This window comes from Eubalaena glacialis, chromosome 4, assembly GCF_028564815.1.
Source record: "Eubalaena glacialis isolate mEubGla1 chromosome 4, mEubGla1.1.hap2.+ XY, whole genome shotgun sequence".
NCBI classification, from domain to species: Eukaryota; Metazoa; Chordata; class Mammalia; order Artiodactyla; family Balaenidae; genus Eubalaena; species Eubalaena glacialis.
In genome coordinates, this window is record NC_083719.1 from 180,641,657 (window position 1) to 180,651,426 (window position 9,770).

Sequence of the window (9,770 nt, forward strand, 5' to 3'; positions counted from 1 at the left end):
CTGGGTCTGCCGCCGGCCCTCCCCTTCCCCCCCTCCCGGAGCACAGAGAGTGGCTGGAAGCCATTGGTACCTCTGTGCCCAGCCCGCAAGCCCAGCTGGAGTTCCCAGAGCCAGGAACAGGCTTGATGGGCAGGAAGGGGGCGGGGTGGGCAGGAAGGGGGCGGGATGGGCAGGGGAGGGGTGTCAGGAGCCAGGCCAGGGGTTCAATCCCTGCTGTGCCAAGGACATATTACGTGACCTTAGACAAATGCCTGGTCTTCTCCAAGCCTCAGTCTTTTCACCTGTCAAATGGGTACAAGGTTGGTGCCTGGATTGGTAAGTAACCCAGGTACATGCTTAGTCCCAAAAGGTTATGGGTGTTGTTCATCAACTCCAAGAACTTCAGGGAGGCCTCCAGGGCTCACAGGGTCTGATCCAATGGCAGGCTCATGTCGCCCACCCATGAGTGTCAGCTCAATGGAAATTCACCTCCTGCAACTCCCATGGAAAAAATTCATCTCCAGGACCTTAAGCTCTCCACCCCTGGCCAGACGAGTTCCTCAGGCTCTACCTTGCCCTCTCTCCAGCCCAAACCAGAACAGCCCTGAAAACGAGAGGAGCCTCAGATCCTCCGTGCCTGGCAGGCTGGGGTCCAGCTGCCTGGCAGAAGTGCGAGGCCCCCTACCCAGCCCGGAGGTGGTGTCACCAGGAAGGGCTTGAGGGCACCTGGCCCCAGTCATCACTCAGACTCTAGGGAAGGAAGCTCAGAGGTGACCCATGTCCAACCAACGCCAGGACCCAGCCAGCCCCTGCTCCTACTCAGGCCCCTGCCAGGAAGATCTCTCTTCCAGGCACCTGAGTCCCCAAATGCCCTGCAGTTGCCTGGACCCCATCCAGGCCCCCTGGGCCCTACACACAGCCTAACAGCTATGACTCTGCTGGCTCACTCTGCTCCAGACACATGGGCCTCCTCACTGTTCCCCTAACACACCAGGTATGGTCCTGCCTCAGGCCCTTTGCATGGGCTGTTCCCTCTGCCTGGAATGCTGTTCCTGCCAGATACTCACATGGCCCCTCCCTCACCTCCTTCAGGTCTCACTTCCTCAGCAAGACCTGCCCTGACCCCTAGGCTAAATTGCCACCCACAACCCCATTCATTTTCTCTCTTTCCTATCCTGTTTTGTGTTTATTCAGTGAACTTATCACTGCCTTACTTTTTAATTACTGACTAATTTGCTTAGTGTCTGTCTCTGCCACTAGAACACCAGCCCCTGAGGGCAGGCACAACACCCCTCTGTGTCCTCAGTGCCTACAACAGCACCTGGCACACACTAGGTGCTTTTTTTATTTTTTATTTATTTATTTTTTTGGCTGTGTTGGGTCTTCCTTGCTGCGTGCGTGCTTTCTCTAGTTGTGGTGAGCGGGGGCTACTCTTCGTTGCGGTGCGTGGGGTTCTCGTTGCAGTGGCTTCTCTTGTTGTGGACCACGGGCTCTAGGCGCGCGGGCTTCAGTAGTAGTGGCATGCGGGCTCAGTAGTTGTGGTTCACGGGCTGTAGAGGGCAGGCTCAGTGGTTGTGGCACATGGGCTTAGTTGCTCCACAGCCTGTGGGATCTTCCCGGACCAGGGTTCGAACCCGTGTCCCCTGCACTGGCAGGCGGATTCTTAACCACTGCACCACCAGGGAAGTCCCAGTGCTTAATAACTATTCATATAACTAACTATTTGTTGAGTGAATGAACCAGCGTGAACAATCTTGTTGAATTCTCACAATTTCCCTAGAAGGAAGGTTGTCCCATTTTTGCCACAGAGGCTCAGAGAGGTACAGTGTCTTGCCCAGAGTCACACAGCCGGTCATGGGTGAGTTTGGAACCTGGGCAGCTGGACCCCAGAGCCCACTCTCTGGAGCCCTGAGATACAGCCAGAGGTGCGGCAGGTCCCAAAGACACCCTGAGGCCAGGACACAGCTCCTGGCTCAGGACTCAGTGTCTATGGAGCCCCAGGGCCTCAGTCTCCCTTCTGAGCCAGGCCCAGGAGCTTACTGGGAGTAGCAGCTTCCGGCCCTGGGAGCCCTGCCCTCCACCCCCAAGAGTGCTATCCCTCCCCCATCTCTACAGCTACACTTAAAGCAGGGACATCCCACTTTCCCAGCCCCCACCCAGAGCCCAGAGACACAGTGGTTCCTGGAGACAGGCCAGAGCTGTCCCTGGGGATCTCGAAGGGTAGGGACTGGACCTTGTGACTTCTCTGGGTCCCCAAAACCCTCACTGGTGTCATCCGGGCCCTATCTGGGTACCCAGCCCTGCCTGTGCTAAGCACTTTATAGCCACTATCTGCTGGAGAGATCTTTTTCACCACACAAATCAGATTATGCCACTTTCCGGCTTAAAATCCTCAACAGATCAACACCACACTCCCTTGTCCCACCCATAGGACCCAGCACAGTCCAGATGGAGCTGGTCCCCTCCAAGCTCCAACCACTCTGGCCTTCCGACCACTCAGACTCACCACAGGGCCTTTGCAGGTGCGGTCCTGCTGCCTGGAATGCTCTTCCTCTGTTCCCCTAGATTCCTTGTTCTCATCCTTTGATTGCGACTTCTCCGAGAAGCCCTTCCTGATCTCCCAAGATAGATCAAGTGCCCCTACTCTGCACCTCTACTGAGCACAGGGTGTTTCTGCCTCTTAACATTTATTATGGAAGTAATTTTACATTCACTCGTGTAATTAATTGACTCATATCTCTCTTTCTCCCATGAGGCCAGGGCCTGTGTTTCTTCTCCCCAGTGTTTCCCCACCCCGGGGCCTAGCACATAGTAGGTACTTGATAAATACTCATTGAATGAATGAGTGTACTGCATCCTGGCATCTCCCCCAGACTCCCATTCTACAGGTGAGGAAACCGAGGCTTGCTCACCTGAGGTGGCACCCTCAGCGCCCACCATGAGCCCCCAGGCACCTGCTGCAGCTAGATGGCAGCCACAAAGTAATTGCTCAATAAACGTGTGGATGAGCATGGACTCTAGTGGGACAAAGAAAGAGGAGGAGAGGGAGAGAAAGAGATGGACAGAGGAAGCAGGAAGGGCAGAGAGGGAAGGATAGAGGCAGGCAGAGCGAGAGAGAGAGAGAGAGAGAGAGAGAGAGAGAGCTGATGGCCACCACCCCACAAACTACAACCCCACACTCAACAGACTCCAGCGAACGACAGCCCAGATCGGCAAGTCCTGCTCATCCTCCATGGCCGCTGGAACTTCACCACCAACACGCCCGACCCCAGCGACCCCCAAACCCTTACAACTGGCTCCCCACAGTTATCATCTAGTCAGACCCAACAAGATACCGACCCTGCACAAACACGGACAGGTCTACACAGCCGCTGGAGCCGCTTCACCACCAGATCCCAGAACACAGCTGGACTCCCGAGGAACAAACCTGACCCTCCCCTACAGCCAGACCCCTAGAAGACCACCCAACAGCAGACCCTCCCTGGTCCCTGAAGCAGCCTCTTCTGAGATCTCAACCCCCCATCCAGTTCCCAGTCCCCCCAACATCCACAGGGGCTGCCATCTCTCTTAAGGACCAGTGCTCTTGCATCCTTTTCGGATGTGCATGGAGCCTGTGCTTTTTCATCCCATTAGTGCCAACCAGGTGACAACTAGCTGGATGTCAGCCACCAGCAGCTGCTCCACGTGGGGGACAGGGGCCAGGTCCCTGTTGAGTGAGCAGAGACACACGGCAGGAGGTCGGGAGCCCCGTGATGGCAGAAAGGGCAAGAAGTGAGGAGAAGAGTGGGCTTCGGGGAGAAGGCAGCTGCAGGAGGGCCCCCGAAATGAACGTCAGTATCGGGATCTGAAGGCTGATGCTCCCACAGCCGACTCCATGGGGCCTGGCCCTGGATGCCACCTCCACCAGGCAGCCCTCCTGGCCCCTTCCCCAGGGCAATATCCTCCCCTTTGCTCCCCCTCAGGGCAACATTGTCAAAGGAGGCAGAAACTAAGATGGGAGAGGAAGGGGATCCTCGGAAGGTGGAGAAGCCTGTTCTTCCCCTCCCCCACCGGCCAGCGCATGGGGATCGGATGGGGCAGCCGGGATGGTGGCAAACAGAAAGACATGCAGGTCGGGGTCACACAGAGAGAAACCCCAAGAGCCGCAGACCCTCAGAGCCAGAGACCCAGAGACAGAGAGCTAAGACAGGGAGAGAGACACAGAAAGTGCTAGCACCAGGGTGGGAGAACTGTAAGAGGCAGAAAAGACTCAAGAGACAGTGCGAGAGGGAAGGGACATTGTCAGGAGAGGGGCTGAGATGGGCTGGGGGAGGTGGACTGGGTGTGGGGTTCCCAAGGCCCCCCGCCCCCTGGATGTCGACCAGCCTGGCTGGACCTCTACCTGCCTGCAAGGCTCACCTCCGGGTGGCTGTACCCCGAGCGAGTCCTACGTGAGCCACATCAGCCGCGTGGGGCCTCAAACTCCTCCGTGGTGGAGTCACCAGCACTTCTGTAGAAGTGACACCCTGGCCCCCCCTGTAGTTCGTGGCTTTCCCTGCAGGGCTGCATCTCCCACCTCCCACCTGGTGTCTGCCCAGGGAGCGGGGGCTGTGGGCTGGCTCAGGCTCAGGGGTGTCACAGGGGAGCAAACAGCCCCACCAGGAGGGCACACGGGGAGGGCGACCCACTGATCTACCCACTGGGGACCCAAGAAGGAGAGGGTCTGGGTTGGCCAAAGCTGCAGCGTCTCATTCCAGCCCCTCAAGACTCTTCTAGATAGATCCAGGGGCAAAAGGAAGAGGGCCTTTTCTCTCCTTACATGCGAGGACACTCTCCCGCCCAAACACCTTCTGTGGTTCCCCACTGCCTTGCAGATCTTCTGATTCCTCACTCGGAACATACCTTCTCTGCACAGCCTTCCCATCAGAGGAAACTGAGGCACAGAACACCAGGAGAAAGTGGGTCTAAATCTTTACAGTACGGGTGTTTTGAGTGGACATCGGTAAACGGGAATGGAAGGCATTCCAGGCAGAGGAAACAGCAATGCAAAGGCTCAAAGGTAAGGATCAGCATTTATACATTCAGGGAACCCTGGAAGGAGGAGGGACGTGGGCAGAGCTGCTTGCAGGAAAACTCCCACACATAACCCCGGGAGGCGGATGAACAGACTGCAGGGGCGGGATGGGGACCTGGAGGTGGGGAAGAGCCTGAGGCACGCTGCGCATCCTCTGTCGGTGCCCAAAACCTGGCCTGATTTGACGAAGAATCACTCCGAGGTGGGATTGAACGGGCCTTGATTTGGAAACAGCGGCTCCTGGTGGGCGCCGTGTGGAACTGCACCCTCCTTCATGGGTTCCTTCAACAGACATTTATTGCAAGCCCAGCGGCCTTCCCGGTGTATTAAAATATTTTTTTTCAAAGTTATGAATATTGTTATAATTTTATAAGCCAGATACATACCTGATGATTTGGGGTTTTATTTATTTATTTATTTTTATTGAAGTATAGTTGATTTACAAAGTTGTGTTTGTTTCAGGTGTACAGCAAAGTAATCCAGTTATACTTACATACATATATATATATTCTTTTTCAGATTCTTTTCCCATATAGGTTATTACAAAATATTGAGTAGAGTTCCCTGTGCTATACAGTAGGTCCTTGTTGTTTATCTATTTTATTTAAAATATTTTAAAATTCCTCCTTCCTATAAAATAAATTCACTTTAAGCAATAATCATGCAATGAACCAAATAATAATAATGGCCATAAAAGAAATGCAGGCAGTGAAAATTTAATTAATATTTTATGTAAATAATTGTCCAGTAACTACATGAATTTTAATAAAACTGAAATATCTGCAAACACTACAATTTGGGAAGCCACAAAATCGTACCATTGATGTACCATTTTATTTTCTTGATTCATTCTTTAGTGTTAAAACAAGGAACAATATATAAAGAAGGTTTTATACACTTTTTTTTTTTTTTTTTTTTTTTTTTTGGTTTTTATTTGTTTGCTGCGCCGCACGGCTTGTAGGATCTTAGTTCTCCCACCAGGGATCAAACCCGTGCCCCCTGCGATGGAAGTGCAGAGTCCTAACCACTGGACCGCCAGGGTATTCCCAGGTTTCATACGCTTTAAATCCTACAATTTTATTTGTCAGTTATACCTCAATAAAGCTGAAAAAATAAAATTAAATAAGTAAAAAAATGTTTAAAAAAAGATATTATTCAAATTCAGCACTATAGTTCATGGATGAGCTAATATTTACACTTGCCAACAAAAAAAAATTGTAACTCATGATTTGCAATACTTCACTGTTTTAATAAGCATAATAAAATCAAATGGTCTTAGAAAGTTATTATTATTATCTGAGTGACTACTAAGTGTCCAGCACTGTTCTAATCACTTTACACATCATAACCTCTTTTAATCCTTCCCCAAACCTGTGAAGCAGGCACTATTATTACCCCATTTTACAGATGAGGAGACTAAGGCACAGGGATCAAGGTCATGGCCCAAGGTCACACAGCAAGGAAGTAATGGAACTGGATTTGAACCCAGGCCGCCTCCCTGTAGGATGTGTGTTCTTGACGTATCAGCATGGACTGGGGTCAAGAGGAGGGTGGTCAAGGACCACTTCCCTGAGAACATGGAAGGTTAACCAGGAGGAGTAGAGGAAGGGCATTTTAGTAAAAGGGAATGACAGTGGCAAAGACGCTGAGGCAGAAATAAGTTTGATGAGTTGGAGGAATAGAGAGGTGGTCTGTGGGGCTGCAGCCGGGTGAGGTGGGGACTGTAGTGGGAGATAAGGTGGGAGATGACAGCAGGGGCTGCATCATGAAGGGCCTTAGGGAACCACTAAAGGTTCTAGGCAAAGGAGGAGTGACTCTAAGTTCCTCCCTTCTGTTGTGCAGCATCTGGCACCATGAGGAATTAGGGCTCTTTTGGGTGTAAACAACAGAAGCAGGAGGCAGGATCTTACATAGGATGAGGGGTCTAGGCATCCTGGGTCTGCCCACCCCAGCAGTGTGGCCATTGACAAATTGCTTTACCTCTCTGTGCCTCAGTTTCCTCAACTGTGCAAAGGGGATAATAATAATACCTACCACAGAAGGAGAATTAAATAGGTTAATACATGACAAGTGGTTAGAATAAGGGTCTGGCAGGTAGTAAGGGCTACATAGTGTCACATATCATTATATTCCTTGTCACAACAAATATGGGCTCACGTAACTGAGAGCCGGACAGCTTCAGGTGAGGTTTGATCCAGTTGCTCACATGATATCACCAAGTCTTCCTTCTGCCATCACAGGCTGCCTAGGCTTTATACTATGGCTCCACACAGCAGCTAAAGCCCCAGTCCCAACCCGGTGGTCCACAAAACTGTTACTGCAGTTTCTCCCATCCTCAAACCACACCACCTAAGGCCAGATTGGGGGTCTCCTCCGGTTGCCCCAATGAAAGGAAAATATGTCTCCCCAGAATCCCCACCAAGTCTCCCTGCCTCTCATTGGCTCTAAATGGGCTACATGCCCACTCCTGAGACAATCGCTGTACCCAAAAAGATGAGGTAGTGGCTGGGATCTGGGGCTGGAGCCAGTCACAGCTGATGATGGGGGTAGCATGGTCAGAAAAGAAATGCAAGGTCTTAACTCCACTTCACCTGGACCGTTGGGTTCTGTGCTGGATGCACAGAGAATCACCACCTTGCCTCAGCTTCCCCACACTGCCCCAAGCCCCCAAGTGCTACATCAAGTTGATTCCAGAGCAAAGACGTGGGGAAACCAGCCGCACCCTCCCAGGGGTCATTTTTGGGCATTTCTTCCATCAACAGCCCCCGTCCCCGAGTGACCCACACACCCTTTCCCAGCTCCCACCCTCAGCCCCCTGTCCCAGGGACAGATGAAGCAGTGCAGACAAGAGAGAGGCTGAGTTTATTTTGGCCATTTAGGACTTGCTGCCTGGGGACTCCTGGAGTCTTCTTCCTTCAGTGGCCAGAGGAAGGGGGTTCCTCAACATAAGCAACACCCCCCTCCAGCTCCATAGGGACCCCAAGATACCAGCATGGGACCAGGCTACACAGCCTGTGAAAGTCTGAGAAGACCTATCTTCCCCGGGTCTTCCTCCATCACTCCCCAGCCAGGGAGGACAGAATGGGTGCAGGCACTGTCTTGAAAGCTGGGAACACAAACAGTAAAAAAAAAAAAAAAAAAAACAGGCAAAAATCTCTGCCCTCGAAGATGGGACGGGAAATAAACAAGGTAAATATGGAAATTATATGTCTTACATGAGCTGGTGATGAGTGTTAAGGAGAAAAACAAAATGGTAAAATTACAGTTGATTTCACCCACCCCATGGTTTTAAATATCATTTGTGTGCCATTGGTCAGAGGGTACAAACTTCCAGTTAGAAGATGAACACGTTCTGGAGATCTATTGGACAGCATGGGGACTATAGTTAACAATACGGTATTATATACTTGGAATTTGCTCAGAGAGTAAATCTTCAATGTTCTCACCACAAAAAAGAAATGGTAACTATGTGACAGGACGGAGGGGTTAGCTAACACCATGGTGATCATCATTTTGCAATATGTAAGTGTATCAAATCAGCATGTTGTACACCTTAAACCTACCCAATGTTATATATCAATTATATCTCAAAAAAGCTATGGGGGGCAGGGGAAGGAGTAAGGATTAACCTCAGGGAAAAGCAAATGTAAATGTGTAACAACAGCTGATTGGTTAAATAAACACTGAACCATCCATCCAAAAACAAACAAAGCATTTAAATAAAAATAATATCTTACTCCCAGAATCACCTACTTGCCTAGTGTGAAGAAACCCAGCTAAAATACTGGGAAACACAACACAATGCCAGGTCTCTTTTGGACAAAAAGATAAGATTTCTGAATAGCATATACTCTGTGTTAGCCCTTACTCTGACTGACAAGATGCTATCTTAGGATCAATTGCTATGGATGCAACTTAAAAATTCATTGTGTTTTAGCCCTAGACTTTACAAAATAAATATGCAATTTCAGGAACTTCTTTCATTACCAATGACAATAAGAGAGGGACCACATTCTGATATTTAAACTATTTCGTGTCTGGGGTGAGGATCTTTTCCGCCATCACTAAATATTTGGTATACACTCTCTTCCCTTTTTTTTTTTTTAATAAATTTTTATTTATTTATTTATTTTTGGCTGCGTTGGGTCTTCGTTGCTGTGCACGGGCGTTTTCTAGTTGCAGCGAGCGGGGGCTGCTTTTCATTGTGGTGCGCGGGCTTCTCATTGCAGAGGCTTCTCTTGTTGCGGAGCACGGGCTCTAGGTGCGCGGGCTTCAGTAGTTGTGGCTCGCGGGCTCTAGAGCACAGGCTCAGTAGTTGTAGCACACGGGCTTAGGTGCTCCAGGGCATGTGGAATCTTCCCGGACCAGGACTTGAACCAGTGTCCCCTGCATTGGCAGGTGGATTCTTAACCACTACGCCACCAGGGAAGTCCTTCCCTTTTGCTTTGTCACCAACTAAAATTGGACTGCTCAAGAAACACTTAACTGTTATGACTATTTCATTGTTAACAATTATTGGCAGAAGTTATCTTCAGTGCTTAAAAAAAACTAAATCCATTGGCTATCTAGACACTTTTTACAGCTTTGAAACATTTGCATATTTAAAGGAATGAGAGAAATTTGGCCAAGGAATTATTCAAGCCAAGCTGAAACTTTAAAAAAAAAAAAAAATCACCCCTGTGCCACAATTCCCACGTCGATACCTCTGGTTGCATCCTCGTTGGCCTCTGTGCGGGTT